We start from the raw sequence: 16,946 nt of genomic DNA on the forward strand, positions 1-16,946 counted from the left end.
CACAGTATGAAGAAGGAAAACAAGTTGCTAAGAAAAATTTCACCACTGTGTGTTCCATCTGAGAATGGTCAGAGATGACCAATGATGCTGGACTGGAGCATTTTACCCACATCAACAATCTATTTTCTCTCTTCATTTCTCATTGGATCATTTGCTTTAAATAGCGTCTTTCAGGATTTGTATAGTCTGTGTGGTATCCAACCAAAGGTAATCATCCTTTGTGTGTGACATTCTAATCATTTCCATAACAACCACTGATGGGTTAAAATGTCATAAAGAGGATTAAGACTTCAGGTGGGGAATAAACAACAGGAATGGAACATCACAAAGACAGAGATGCTGCTTGTATGTTAAGTAAATGAGAGGGAAATAGACAAAATGGAGCAGTAGTACCTTCCAATTAAAAAATTCATTGTGCTTGCATGTCTCTTGTCAGGGAGGGAATCCTCCAAAGTGAGTCTGGGCAGATGGTGTCTCCTCACCAGGGAGGATAATGGGCCAACTATATGTAGTCATTTTGAGATTAGAGCTATTCTCAGTTTCTCAAGGGGCCATCCTCTATCTGGCTGCATGACATGAAACACTTTAGGAAAAACTGTGTTATTGTAGATACCTGTAACTTGTCATTTTTGTTTTCCATCAGAAATGTTCCAGTTCCTTCCAGTGCAAAGAAGCTTGCTTTTTGTCTAAAGACCACCTCCCACTCCTTGTGGAGCCTGCCAGCTGCATTCACACTAATCCCAGGGGGCATCCTTGGGTGCTTTCCAAGTTTGGAGAGACTTTTTTAGATAAAGAACTAAGGCTACTAAGAGATCAGAGGAATCTGGGAACTGTAGAAATAACTTCTAAACTAGGAGGTAAATTCCATGGGAGGCAAGACTGTTTTCTTCACCATTTACTTAGAAATGGAAAGAACTTTGGGCCCATAGTAGATGCTCAGAGAGTATTTAAATCAATGAATACATTAATGTAGCAGTAGATACCATGAAAGCTAAGACAGAAATGTCCTGTGTAGCACTCAATGTTTCACCACAAAGTTAAGATTTCCATTTCAGGTCAAAGAACGTAAACTTGAATCGCTCCTTTGCAGGAAAACACCACTTTTTTTTTTGTAATAAAGACCATAAATCTGCCATAAGGAATATTTCCAGTGAGGTCCAAGACCCTGGCTGGGATAGAGAAATGGCCCTGCTTATAGAGAATGGAAGCGAGAGAGGCAGGTAGAGACCCTGCCGCACTGTTAGTTATAAGGAGCACTGGCTTTGCCTCTAGCAATGTCAAGTTATGCTGCATGCTTCCTCTAGCCTCATTTATTCTAAGTTTATTTCACCTGAGTGAAAATGTTCCTGTAAAGAGATGGTGGAGAAAGGGGTGTGTGGCCCTACGTGGGAATACACTTTTACTTGATTATGGAGCTAAATATAAGAATAAAACTATACAAGCTTTAGAAGAAAATATGGGTAAATTCCTCTTTAACTTTAGGTTAGGGGAAGGCTTTTTAAACTATGTAAACTCCAGAGGCAATAAAAGATTGATACATTTGACTACAAACAATTAAGATATTTTGCATGGCACAATATCCCATAGACAATGCTAAAAGGCAGCTGATGAACTGGGAGACAATATTTGTAACATACATCACAGACAAAGGGCAATATCCTCAAAGTGTAAAGAACTGTTAGGAATTTAGAGACAAAGGATCAAAAACCCATTGGAAAAAGAGGGAAAAATTCAGACAGAAAATTCAAGAAAAGCTTATAAAAGGGCTATTAATTATGTGGGGGAAACATTAATATGTTTAGAGTTTAATCTTTTTAAATTAAATTTTAACTTAAAAATAGTCTGAGATAGTTCTCACCTATCTGATGAGCAAAGATTAAAAAAGGAACAATGACACATTCTGTTGTCATACATTACTGGTAGTAATAATGTAAAATGATATAAATTTGATTGAGGGGAATTTGGCAATAACTGTCTTTTGACCCGGCAGTCCCACTTTCTAAGAATTTACTCTGGAGGTACATGTACATCAATATGAAAAATATAAATATTTCTTATAGAATTGTTTGTAATTGCAAAATATTGGAAACAACCTAAATACCCATACATAGGAAAATTGAATAAAGTATTGTATAGCCACACAACAGAGAATTATACTGTACTAATTGTAAAAAAAAGAATGAGGGGATGTCTCTGAACTGATCGAAAATTTACAGAATATACCATTCAGTGAAAAGAGCAAAGAGTAAAAGAGAGTTTATAGTATGCAACCTTCCTGTAAAAAAGAGGGAGATACAGGTGTATATATATACAAATATCTGCTCGTTTGTGCAGAAGAAATACAGTAGAGATAAACCAGAAAGTGAAGGTCCTGGTTTCCTAGACGGGGCTTGGTGGGAAAGGGGGCGAGAGGGTGGGAAAGGGGGCGGGAGGGTGGGGAAGTGGGTGGGAGGGTGGGGAAGGGGCCGTTTGACGAGGAGGGACCGGTGCTTCCGAGTGCACCTCTTGTATAGCTCTGACTCTTAGAACCACAGTGGTGTTTCACGTACCCAAGGAAATTAAAAAAAAACCCAAAATATTAAACAAAATGTGTGGGAAACCCAAAATAAAGTGTTAACAATAACAAATAAACCTTAAAATGTATCATAAATTGATGACAGAATCACACTAAAAGGGATGGAGAAGAAGAGAAACAACAAAAGTTATTTTGGAAAACAACATTTTGATTGCATGCGGTAAGTCTAAAAGCCAAAAAACTGCATACAAATTAAATTATTAAATTTGTTATAGGGATATGTGTTAGCAATTCTGAAGCTACTGTTTGTATATATCAGGATTGAATAAATAAGTAAATAAATTATAGATAATAAAGACTGTTTTTCACTGTTGGAGAAAAAGGTTATAAGCAAGAAAGATGAAATAAACCTGTGGTATTATATTGGCATTTCTCTCTCTCTTTACATAATTCAGTGGTTATAGAAGTGTAGATGTGCATGTGTACATGTGGTTGGTATAATATATATAAATATATATATCTTTTCCTCTATGCAGAGGGCTTAGAAGCAATAATTTTCCAATATTAATCACATATCTTGGGTCTACATTTTGGTTTCTAAATACCATATTCCAGTACAAGAAACGGGAGTTCCTTGGAGAGGTGGTTGGTGTCAGGGCTGGAGCTGAGAAACAAGAGGAGGCTGGAGTATCTTGTGGTGCTGTAAGCAAGCAATTGCTCCAAAACAGCTGGGAGCATGTCAAAGGGACAAAGGGGTCAAACCAATGGCAAAGTCTGGAACAATTTGACAATAGCATTGGATAATAAATAGCCCATAGAATGGCACAAGTTCATACCAATATAAGTATGTAAGTAGGGGAGAATAAATACCTTTTCCTTAAGAATTACAAGTTACCAGTTATAAATACAATTACAGAGATGTAGAGTACAGCATGGGGAATATAGTCAATAATACTGTCATAACTGTGTATGGGGTCAGATGAGTGCTAGGTTCATTGGGGTGATCGCTTCATAAGGTTTATAGATGTCTAATCACTATGCTGTACACATAAAGCTAGTATAATACTGTCAACTGTAGTTAAAAAATAAATTACAAAAATAGACCTTAATTTCTGGAAGGGTTTTAGGTTTATGGAAAACATGAAAATATAATACAAATAATTGCCATATACTTTACACCCAGTTTCTCCTATTATTAACATCTTCATTAGTATGATGCATTTGTCACAATTAATGAACCAATATTAATACATTATTACTAACTCAAGTCCTTACCTTATTCAGATTTAAAGTTTTTTTTTTTTTTTTTTTTTTTTTTTTTTACCTAGTTTTCTTTTTCTGTTCCAAGTTTCCCTTTAGGACACCACATTACATTTACTTGTCATGTCTCCTTAGGCTCCTGTAGATGGTGACAGTTTCTCAGACTTTGCTGATTTTTGATGAGCTTGACAGTTTTGGGAATTACTAGTCAGGCATTTTGTAGGAAGTCCCTCTATTGGAATTTGATGTTTTCTCAAGATAAGATTAGAATCTTATCTTGGAGGAAGACCACAGAGGTAAATTGCCATTCTCATAACATCTTATCAAGGATACATATTATCAACATGGTTCACATTACTCATGTTGATATTGACATCGACCATCTGGATGAGGTGTTTGTTCATTGGACTTCTCTACTGTAAGAATTATTCTTTTCCCCATTTTTTTTTCACATGGTACTTTTTGGAAGGAAGTCACTAAGCACATCCCACACTTAAAGATACAGTTAGATTGTCATGGTTTAAGAATTATGACTATATTGCAGTTTATTTAAATAATTTTTTGGTAGAGATATAGAGGGATATGTAGAGGGTTTTAAATTTTCAATCACTTTAAAAAAGTCTTCCAATGCATCTTAACCTAGAACATTTGTCACTGATTATTTCTTCTTGTGTTACTCATTATTTCTTTATGATTAAAACACAAGGAGTCAATTGTTGGATCAAAGTATATAAACACAAGGAGTGAATTGTTGGGACAAAGTATATGAATAGCAAGGCTTTTGATACATAGTATAAAAAGGATCCCGAGAGCATCTTTGGCAACCCATGGTCTTACCAGCAAGCATGTATCAGTGAGCGCATGCCATTTCTCTACACCACATTGGCGTAGCTGGAGTGATTGAGCATGCTCTGTGTGATTCTTAGGCAGAAGCCCAAATGCACAGAGTGTGCAAAGAGTTTGCCTTTTATTCTCAGTGTAATGGGAGGCCATTGGAAACTTGCTAGCAAGGGAGAGATCTAATTTGCTTAATGGGATATGTGCCATGCCTTTATTTCTTAAAACGGTCTGTTAGATTACGGCTGGGTATTTCTCTTTTAACCTTACCTCAAGGTCATCAAAATAAAAAGGCAATGTGCAGATGACCTGCCGTTCTTTCTTAGGGCACTCTAACTTGCCATCAAGTGGAGAAATGCAGCAGGTAGGACTGGGAAGAGAAGAGGGAGGGCCAAGATGATTTATTCTGAAGGAGGGGGTTAGGTAGCAGGGTGGGAGGGGATAAAGAATGGGAAGACCCTCTGCACTGCTGAAGCCTGTCTGAATGACTCTGCTAATGAATTTAACTTTGCCTGCTGTACCCAGTGCCTTGCCTTGACGTGAAGAGCAATGGCAAGATAAAAGTAACGACATCCAGACAGCTGACAGTTTTCTGCTAGTGTTGAATCCTGGCAGAAATACATTACCTAGGATAAGGTAAACATCAGAAAGCACCAGAAAGAGCTGTTTGGAGATAATTCTGTGTGAGATGCAAGATCTATCTTTTAGTGTGACTAAGTAATTCTTCATGCAAAGATGTTTAGCATACTTGGGGTGACAAAGGGCTGATGCAAAGTACTAGAATCTCCTAAATCTTCATAGATCTTTAAAAATGAGGATTAAAGGGAATCATAGGAACATTTTATGAGCCATTAAACAGAACTATCAGAAAACTCTGAAGGTTTAGGGAGTAGTTAGATGAGACAAATAAATACATTAAAGAACAAAATGCTAAAACTTCTTGCACTTTTTCTCTCTAAAAGGCCTTGTCATTGATTGGGACATATAAGTACCAAGGTTCTTTAAACATCTCAGGAACAACCAGATGGCCAATCTGTCAGAGGGCCTACTGAGATTTAGAATTAATCTTTAATTACTTATTTATAATTTATAATTACGCAGATAGGGGCCGCTCATCCTACTTGAGTAATTTTCTCTGTGGGATTAAGTTGTGCCATTTGAAAGGCACATTGACTTTTTTTTTTTTTTGATATTTGATATTTTATTTTGTCTTGAAAATGTTCATTTTGACTCAATTAATTTCATGATATGTAATGCGAAAAATATTGATATAGATATATTCCTCAGTTGTGTTGGTAGCATGAGTGTGATAGCTTGATGATCAAAGAATCTAGCTAAACTGTTGTGACTACAGGAAGTTATTTGCAGTTGTAGGAATAGATCTTGGTTTTCATTCCTGACACTTTTTGGTGGAAGGAGTTTTTAAGAGTTCCAGTTATAGTCTGATCTAGAGAGGCTCCAGCAAAGTTTTCCACAGCTACCAGGTCAACTACCAGGTTGGAGCTGGTAGTACAGTTTTAGAAGTGCCCACACCGGGAAGCCCGTGCAGGGCCGCTCGCTCTCAATTCCCTCCATGTAGACTCCTTCAACCCCCAGAGTATCAGAAACTTGTATGTCAGGTACCCTGTCATCATGATTGAGATTATTAGTCCACACTCATGTGAAACTACTGAACAGATTGATCTTGGTGATATCCTTTTCTTAAATGATTAAGTTATCTTGAATTAACTGAATCCTGCAAAATTGAAGGTCAGCATATTTTAGCCACTGAAAAGACTGGGCTTAAAGTTTTTCTTTTTTTCTCTTCTACCTCAATCATCTCACCATATAGGTCTGGCTTTGGGAGCCAAAAGAAGCAAGCAAGCAAACACAAAAACCCAATATACTTAAATTCTTATTATTTGTCACTAAGGAGTATTTATTTTATCAGGTGTTGATTTACAGATATTCAAATTTTGCCAATTTGACATACTTGACACAGCTCTGTAACCAGGTGTGCAAAACAGGAGATCCGCAAAAGAAAAAAAAATAGATATATTCTTAGAGCAAGAAATTCTGAGCTAGATAATGAACTGCATTCCCAGCACTTTTATTTTAAAAGCAAAGAGGATTTAATGAGCTTTTATTGGAAAATAACACAAGAGGCCAGGATGAAACCCTGCCAATAGATTGGACTGGATTCTTCTTCTTCTTCTTCTTCTTTTTTTTTTTTTAGGGTTTTGTACTTTGTTTTGTCTGCTCAGAAAGAATCCAGGAAAAAGAATGAAAAAAAAATAAAGATTCTAAAATGGCAGAATTTCAGGGCTGGATTGGGTTTTCAAGATTTTCTAGTCCAATTTCCTTCTTTAAAGATGAGAATGATTAAGTCTATTTTGGTTTGGTGACTTATCTAAATTCATACATTGAGCTATTGGCAGGCTTATTCATTTAGCAGGTGTTTATTGACTATACATTGGGTATGTATTGAGTATTATTGAATTTAAGGCACAGAAAAGACAGCAAGCAAGCTGTCACACAGTTTATATTCAGGCTGTCACTATGCTTATTTCATAAATGATGGAAAGGCACACTATTGTTATACTAGGAAAAATGAAGGGGAAATTATTGTCCATAAGGATATGAAATATTCTGAGGAAGATGCTGACCATTTATTATCACTGTAGGGATGCAAACAAGACAAATGGGTTCATGGTGCAGCAGAATAAAGTTCAGTTAAAAATAAGAAACAACTTCTTGGATGTCATGGGAACTTAACATTGAAATTATCAAGGGAATTTGTTGGTTGTATAAAATAAAATAAATACTCATCAGTCTTCAACTCTAGTTTTCTTGAAAATTATTCATTTTGTTTCTCATGAGAGTCCTTTTCAAACCACTAATTGCAAGGGTTTTAGTTACAAGGTTGTTTTTGGTAGAAAGCATATCATGGTTGCTTTCTCTCTAAGATGCTAACTTTCACAAAAGCAATTCAGCTGTTATGCTTCTGTATTTATATTGGCATTGTTTCCACAGCATACTGCTACATAGAAATAGCTCATGACATATGACACAGATGGGATTCTGAGAAGTGTATTGTAAAGTTAAATTCAAAATTTAACTTTCAAAAATTTTATATTACTGACCTCACACTAAAATATTGAAGCGATATACCCATGGAAGTGACTTGGGTCCTGATATTAATAATAGACTGTGACAATAATTGTCAACAATAATCCCACATTGTTTAAGATACTTTACTTATAAATTGTTATAATCCTCTCAATCAACCCTATTTTAGACCTGTTAAAAAACGAAATTCAGAAGATAAAGTGCTTCGCCCAATGTCATACCCTAATAACTGGCAGGAGAAGGTTTGGAACCAGGATTAGATTGACCACGAGGCTGGTGAAGTCCGAGCTTCTGGGCCCCTCACTCACACAGCCCACCCCACAACCCTAAGGCCCTGCACGGTGCCCCAGGACGTGTGTTTACAAGATGGGGTGACCACTTCTGCTTTGCCTGGGACTAAAGTGTTTATTGGGATGTAGGACTTTCAGTGCTAAAACTGGGACTGTCCTGGCAAACTGGGATGGTTGGCCACCCTCTTTTAGAGGTTATATGTTCGAATTTTAAAAATTAGGTATTATGGTGACAGTGATTGAGAGAGCTGCCTCTTTCCACTCATATTTCCTTCTCTTTTGTCTTGCCTCCTCTTGTGTCGCTGGAGCAGCCCCACACGCCCTGGGATCCCAGTGAAGGCAGGCTGAGCTGCTGCTGTGGGCAGCTGGTTGGCCAACAGTCCCAGATCCGGAAACGCTTCCAGGACGCCACCTATGCACCCTTGGCCCACCCGCCTCACCCTGAGACATGCTGATGCAGCGACAGAGGTCCAATGGTGACATAAATATTTCTTATAGCGCCCTTGCACTGGAAGTATGTGGGAGGTGGGGAAAAAGCAGGATGTAAAATGTGCAGATACAGAGGCTCTGCTCTAGAAAATTCTTCCAAATCTCATAGCCCACTAGAAAATTGAGGAGGTTCTCCCAAATTTAACAACAATCCTAAATATGTACATGTTGTTACAGATGACAAATTGTAAAGTTGGAAGAACTCACAGTAATAATAGTAATCACCACCAGTTTCTGATCAGTTATTCTGGAAGACTGGATACCTTTCAATCTTCTTCATAAGAAAGAATGCAAGATTGTTATATCAAAAACTGAGCAAAGACTATGCAACCAAAAAATCATACAGGAGAAACAGTATTACTGAGATATGTTAAAAAGTTGTTAATAAATACATGGATTTTTTTTTCTGGATTTGTAATGTTTTACAATATTTTCAATTTCCTGTGATTTCTCTTTATAAATAGATACTTTTAAGCTATTTTGTTTTTTAATTTGTATTATTCTTAAAGAGGTTCTACTAATTTTGTTTTAGGTCCCACAAAACCTAGAACCATCCATGGATGTCCCTGGGTGGCCTAGGTCCCCGGTGAGGTGTTTTCCACAGGCTACACTCTTTCTGCTCCTTCCCTGGGCATGCTCTCCATTTCTTTACATGCTTCAAGTTTGTTCCTTTGATGACTGAAGTTTGAACATTTATCTCTGCTGACAGATAGTAGGAGGAAAAGTTAGAAGAAAAAAATATAAATTATGGATGTGATTATGGATCTGCTACGTGTAGATCCAAACAAGAACAGCAAATCTCAGAGAAACTGACAGGCAGCGTAGGCCTAGGCGTACACTCCACCTCTAGGTAAGTGGACACAGGTGCTAAAACCTGCCTTAGGGACTCTCTTTCACTCTGAGGTGTGCGGTCTTCATCATTTGGTTAATTGTTACTGGACTGTACTCTGATGCTGTTTTTGAAATTAAAAACAAATGGTCCTCTAGTTAACTTCCAGGAGGAGATAATAACAGTTGACCCTTAAACAACATGGGTTTGAACTATGTCGGCTCATTTCTATGAGGATTTTTTTCCAATAAATACTTACAGTATTATAAATGCATTTTCTCTTCTCTATGATTTTCTTTTCTCTATCTTATTTTATTAAAAGATCATAGTAGATAATACATATAACATAAAGCATGTATTAACTGTTTATGTTCTTGGCAAGGCTTCCAGTCAACAGTAGGCTATTAGTGGCTAAATTTTGGGGGAGTTCAAAGTTATACATGAATTTTTGACTACATTGGGGGTTGGCACCCTAACCTCTGTGCTGTTAAAGTGTCAACTGTATTTTATACTACATCACAGTTCTTGTTTATTTTTAAAGAGATTTTTAAATTTAATTTTAGAGAGAGGGGAAAAAGAGGGAGAGAAACAGCAGTGTGTGAGAGATTGTGTGCCCCCACCTGGGGACCTGGCCTGTAACCGAGGCATGTGCTCTGACTGAGAATTGAACCAGCAACCTTTTGGTTCATAGGCTGACACTCAATCCACTGAGCCACACCAACCAGGGTGCTATATCACATTTCTTATTGCTTGATGTTTCCTTCTTAATTTCCATTGCCAATGACATGACCCCCATCATAAGTTCTTTCTCTTCATGGGGAGTTTGGGTGTGGGCTCTCCATCCCCAATGTGCCTGCTGAGATATGGATCCTTTCATACAGTCTGGAGATTACATATTTATACCAGTACCTTCGTACTTCAGTTCCTCTTGGGTTTTCTTGGGGTGGTAGGTTTATAGTGCTGAATATTGTATGGAAATATTAAATACACCATTTATTGAAAGTAGCACTGTTGGTGGCAGTATTCTGAGGAATAACCTTTTAAAATGGTTTTCTTTTTGGAAGTGTTATTTTGACAAGCAAGGATCCTCAAATATGGACTAACCACATTTTATTTTTTATTTTACATTTCACACTGCATTTAAAAATACCAGTTTCCATATTTCCATAACAGATGCTGGAGAAGTTTTCTACCCACAGCTTTCAGATGGGAATGTCATTTATGTTAAATTCTCATTTCTTCCCACTTTATATAATTTTGTCATTTTTTCCTACTAATTATGTTCTGTGGGATATAACGGAATCATCAATTTAATAACATTAGATGGAAATTAAAGAAAATAATATCTACCTGAACAACCAGGATATTTCTCTGTATTTATATCACCATGTTTTTCTATTGTGGCTAAAAAGGGAGGGAATGCAGTTACTTAGGGGTGTCTGTGTGTATGTGTACTCTTCTGCAGAGTCTTCCTTGTCTCCTAGCATATAGGCCACTTTGGAAAGAGTTTTTCCACTGGAGAAAAATCATCAGGTATAGACTGCTGAAATATTTAACGTTCAATCAAACCTGTCCCTTTGGAAATGGGACGAAGATTGGGAGTGAGGATAAGATATTTGCAAAGATGTATATCATGTGGCATTTTAATAGGGAAGCAATGTTTCTTGGGAAATATTCATGGCCACTCTGTCTTTGTCTATCGTATCATCCAGCATAATCTCAGGGACAAACAATTATTTGTCATTCATGCATTATGTCCAAGGGTTAGCTTGGGACTGTTTTCATTATAATGAACCTGGGATGCAGGTTGACAGAACAGCTGGCATGAGCACCAGGAAAGGGAAAGAACACTCTGCTGGGTCTCATCCAGCACTGGAGCATCCAGCCTGGAAGTGACTCAGGTCATTTCTCCTTACAGGGGATTGGTAGAAGTAGCTCCAGTCAACTATATGGGGACCAGGGTCACAACCCTCCCAAGTGTCTGGCATGTGCAAGGTAGAATTATTTTATAAACAGGATTAATGGTTTTCTCCTGAGAAATATTTTAACCTTCCTTCTTTCATCTCTGCATCTATCTATCTATAAATTACTTTGAGATGTGTTTATTTATAACTATAAATAAACTGAAGTAACAATAGTGTCCAAGTTACTGTTCTAAGTGCTAGAGTACAGAGTGATGAACCCACTATTGTTTCCCAAGGTTAGTGGGCACAGTGTAGAAAAACAAAAACGGACAGTTTGGTAGAGATTGGAGAAGTCCCTTATTAAATTTTATTGATGTTAAAATGTTCTGATGTTCCTGTAATCTTGGTATATGTCATGTTTGCTATCTTAATCTATATGTGATGCTGAATATTTTGTAAAGGGCCTCATCAGTGCTTTCTACTGCTTATATTCCATTACTCTGTCCCAGCCATCGATGTTAAGAAAAGTGTGAGTCTGTCTACCTTTCCAGCTATGATGTTCTAAATCTGAAACACACTGGAAATAACCACTGTAGCTGGGGTATAAAAGAAGATCAGTTTTCACTTATTCTACTCTCTAGGTAGTAATACACAGATTTTATAGTAATAATAATCAGCTTGTCATCAATAGTTGTATTGCTTATTTTTTATACTTATTTTTAAGACTCTTATATAATGCCATGATGCTATCATTGTTAGGAATAAGTAACCACAACTACAAAAATGCTGGAACCAGTGGCTTTTTGGCATGTTGTTTTCTAAGGTGAGAAACACAAGAAAAATTCCCCTGGAAGGAGCCCTGGTGAGGAAGAACTTGGCATTACTGACCTAACCTAATCTACTATAGTCTTTCAAATCAAAGACATAAATTAAATACTCAGCTGGCTTTATTTCTTTTATCATCACTAGCTTACTTTATTTGGATTTGAAAAAGTTAGGAACTGTTTGCATATACATCTATTAAAGGAAGGCCACAGTCAAGGTCTTAGAACATCTGGTCAAAAGACTGAATTTTCCTCTCCCATGAAGACTGGTATTTTTATCTGGTACCCTCAGTTTGTCTGCATAATTTTTTCCCACAAATTGGTATTTAAACCTCAAAACCTTTAGCTAACTACATCTGTCAATGATATTTTATTGTTTAATTTTCTTTTTATGGAGCCAAATTACATCTCTCCCACATACAGCCGGCACTTTACATGTCTAATTTGTCGACATGTTCTATAATGATAATTTCATTGATTTAGAAAGTGACATTATGAGCAACATATGTTCAGTTTAGCAGTAGACCTTGTTATGGCAATCAATTCTTTTCCCCTCCAGAACTCAACTATATTCCACGTTTAGAGGCGGCAAAATAATTTAACCAGTTCATGTTCTTAGGGCTTAAAAAAAAAGCAGAAAGGGAGAAACCTACTTCTGGTCTGCTTTCTTATGAGTGTAAATTCTCACTTTGTAAGGTTTGCAAAATGCATATATTATCACTACATACCAGAGGTAGGTGAAAAGAAGGAAAATAGTAAAAGTGCTTAATAAAATAGAAAATGACATGGGAGAAATATTTTGCCAAGTCCTTTAACTGCCTCCTACCCTCTCCTATTTACCATGCAACCTTGATACCTCTGCAAATACCTGCTGAGACTCGCCCGAGCAGCAGGCACTGTGCCAAGCCCTCGGCTCCTCTGAGTGCCTCCATGTCGCTATGCTCACGCTTGTATTTTTTTCTCTAGCCCTTTACTTCTCTGAAATAAAATCCTTCTCATATTTCTAGATCCAGATTAAAGGTCACCTCTACTCAGAGGCTTTCGCTGCCCCCTTCTCCCAATCCAAGTCAGCGTCCGTCATGTCATCTGTACCTGTCCTTAAGTGTGTGTGACCTCCTCCACAGGCCCCTGGAAACAACTTGGGGGAGAATCTTATTCATCATTGTGTCCTCAGCAGCTCAGTGCCTGGCTTATTGTAGTGCTCAATAAAAACGAATTGGATTAAATTATAAATATTTCTATTTGACAACGTTATTGGATACCATAAAGGAATCTCCATGATGGTACCCTGTTTTTCTTTAGAACACAATCAAGGGCAGCTGTTCTGTGTTTTTGCTGATGAGGATTTATAAAGCCAACTAGGAGTTTAGTTCAGTATCAATGCACAGAGCACAGAGCAGTGGTTTAGAAGTGATGTGGGAAGTACTGGGAGGGAAGGGCAAAACCTCTCATAATGTTAGGATAGGTGGCTGCTTAGAAAACAAAACTGGCATAGGAAAATGGAAGCAAACAGATTTAACTGTGATAGGACCATATTTTTTGCCTGAAAGTAGCTTTTTGTATTTAACTTACAGTGGGAACTAATCCTTTTCAGCATCTGCATGTATTACACTATGCAGTTATGCTAGTCAGTATAGCATTTTTTCTTTTTCTTCTTTTTTTAAATCCTCAGTTGAGGGCATGCTTATTGATTTTAGAATGGGGGGAAGAAAGGGAGAATGAGAGGGAGAGAAACACCATTCGGCCGCCTCTTGTACACACCCTGACTGGTGAGCGCGGGCCTGTGCTCTGGAATCAAACTTGCCACCTTCCAGTTTACAGGACACAATCCAAGCAACTAAGTCACACAAGTCAGGGCTATAGCATTATTCTTAATTATAAAGAGGTTAACTTATGTTTTGTATAAGATGCTCATAAAGGTAGAAATCAAGGCAAATACTTCAGAGATGTTTTTTTCTTCCTTCAAAAAGTGGCATAAAAAAAAAAAACACAACCAAACTGCTCTCTAGCCAAAAGACTAGGAAAGCGGCAAACTAGCAAGACAAAAAACTTGCAGATAATGTCTAGCCAAACACAGTAGAAAAGAGTCACAGCCCCACTCCCAGTCCTGGACGCCAGTTCTGTACTTTCCTCCCTCACAAACTATTGCATGTGTAGTACTGAAACACATACCAGGCAACCCAAACTGGTACATCACTTAAAAGTTGAAAAGTTGTAACATCCCACCAAGAGAGTCTCCACCCACCCTTGCATCTACCACACAGGACAATGCTGCTCACAGAGGTATTGTTGGCCCAAGCTGGCAAACTCATAAGTGGAAGCAATGGAGTTTGAGAATCAGTCCGTCTGACTCTACACCCATGCTTGTCTCATTTCAACACGTCACTTCAACACTGCATTCAAGGTGGAAACGTAAGTTACGAGAGGTGGATTTTGTTAAAAGCAAGTTGGGATTTTCTCTGGCAGTCCAAGGAGGACCACCAGCAATGGAAGTAAGTCCCATACGGCAATAAATAAAGAAAAATATTTTTTTGTTCTTACCTTTCAATCCTATACTGCTGTGGACTATTTAATAGCTACTATATTTCACCCTAGGAGATTGAATCCATCACTCTGATTCAGTTTGTTTATCACCCTGTCAAACAGGAGACAGGCTCTATCCTCCTCTGATTGAAAGAATATCCTAAATAAATGTAAGCACTTACCAATACAGTTATTATTATTATTCCTGTTAGTGGCACCTAATTAGTCACTTTTCAATTCATATCCAGAAACAAAAAATTGATTTTTCAGTAATACAGAAAGAAAGCTACCCTTAGGGAAATTACAGCCGATAATTGAGCTAAGGATTAGACTGCTGGTAAAAGCAAAATACACCCAAGAATAATACACAAAACTGAGTGCTGAGATTGAATGTGTTTTCAAAGCAGCATAAAACAGGGGTTGAAAAGTAGTTCTATTAATCAGGATGAATCGTTTTAAGTAGAGCTGTACATTTTAGAATTAACTAAAAATTATATGCCCTTCAGAGCTTTCTAAATTTATATCAAAATTAATGCCTCTTCTAAACATTCCAAAAGACATGATCATTAAGTAAATTCCATAGGGCCTTTTTTTGAGCCATTTATATAGAAACTCATGGGCTAGAAATATTCACAGGAGGCAAGGACTTGAGAGAAAGACACTATAAATAATTGGTACCTTTCAATGTGAATGCCGTGCTGAAAAGTCTAACTGACAAAATCCACATAATTAGTGTGTAGTGTAACCTTGCACTTTTAAAGCAAACAGAGTCAAACAATCCATGATTAAACTATAAATTCAATTTTTAGTTGAGAAAACTGAGGCCAAGAGAGGTGAAATGACTACCTCAAATTTGTACATTCTAGAGAGATGGCCCTGGGGTAAAAATGTGTCATGATTACTCTCCAGATATTTTTATCTTTGTTTTTGACTTGTTTTCATTCAAAAAATAACAGGAATACAACTTTTTTTTTTTTTTTTTAAATACAGAGATGCGGTGATTTACCACAGTTTTAAAGTTCAAGGGAGGGGCTTCAATTTCTTGCAGCTCTAAGTCAGCTGTCATATGCAAATAAATATAACTAATCATTTCCAAGTATATACTACTTGGCTCTTCTTGATTTATATACTACTCCTTTAGTTTTTACCTCCTCTAGAATTCACTTTCTATTTTCTTAAAATGACACATAGGTATTTTTGAGGAGCTCTCTGGGCTTTGTTTCTGTTTGCTCCTTAACATCATCAATTTTCTTTTTCACATAGGTAGTGTGGTTTTGTGCTTTAAAAACAAGGACTATATAATATATGGGATATTCCAGATGGCTTAACCATGCTTCAAAAAACTGACTCATGTTTCAAGGTAAATGCTAATTGGTGTACTCTTTAGAAATTCTGGAATGATTTTCAGCAACTCAAACATTATTCAAATGATAATTAGCGAAAAACTGAAAACATATTTGCAAAATGCTGGGGAGTCTTTACTAGCCTCCAATATAGAGTCTCTCTATCAGATCTGTTTGGGTAGCCACTGAGAATTTCTTTTTAGGATGCTGGGGACATTGTTTAGACCATTTTGGACCAGTAGCTCTCTTCTTTCATGTTAACAAAAGTCAAGAAATTTTTGACCATTTTTTTAGAGAACTTGTATATACTCATCATGCGAAACTTCCCATTAAAACAACAATAATAAGAACAGTTGTCCTAAGGGAAGCATGAACCCAGGCACATAGTCACATTGAAAAAGAAAAAGATCAATTTGGGGATGTTTGGTATTTTTAATTGACTATAAACTGGGTCAAAAAGTATTGTTCCTCAAAGATACCATTGAATTAAAATTCATAGAAAAGACAAAAATACATGACTATCACTGTACATATAGATTTATGAGGAATGAGTCAATATAGTTAAGCACAGTCAAGACTTTAGCATTTCCTTTTAGAAGAACAAAAATAAAATTAAAATGTCAAGATCCAGTTTTGAGGAAGAGAGGTATCATTTTCTTGGCAGAACAGGAAATGTCTTGCTTTATTATCTCCTAGTTTGTCCAGTACCTAGATCTCACTATTGCTGTCACCTTGCCCTCATCAAGATAGTCCAAATGTAAAAGAAAATGCTAAAACTGTCTTCTCGGAATACAGTGAGAACATTGAGCTTGCTTACACAAATTATTCTTTTTTAAAAAATTATATTTTATTGATTACTCTATTACAGTTGTCCCAATATTTCCCCCTTGGCCCCCCCCACTCAGCAACCCCCACACCATTGTTCATGTCAATGGGTCACGCGTATGAGTTCTTTGGCTACTCCATTTTCTGTACTGTACTTTACATCCCCATGGCTATTCTGTAACTACCTATTGGTACTTCT

The sequence above is a fragment of the Pteronotus mesoamericanus genome, unplaced genomic scaffold, assembly GCF_021234165.1.
Source record: "Pteronotus mesoamericanus isolate MK-2021 breed Mesoamerican mustached bat unplaced genomic scaffold, CSHL_Meso_final contig_130, whole genome shotgun sequence".
NCBI classification, from domain to species: domain Eukaryota; kingdom Metazoa; phylum Chordata; class Mammalia; order Chiroptera; family Mormoopidae; genus Pteronotus; species Pteronotus mesoamericanus.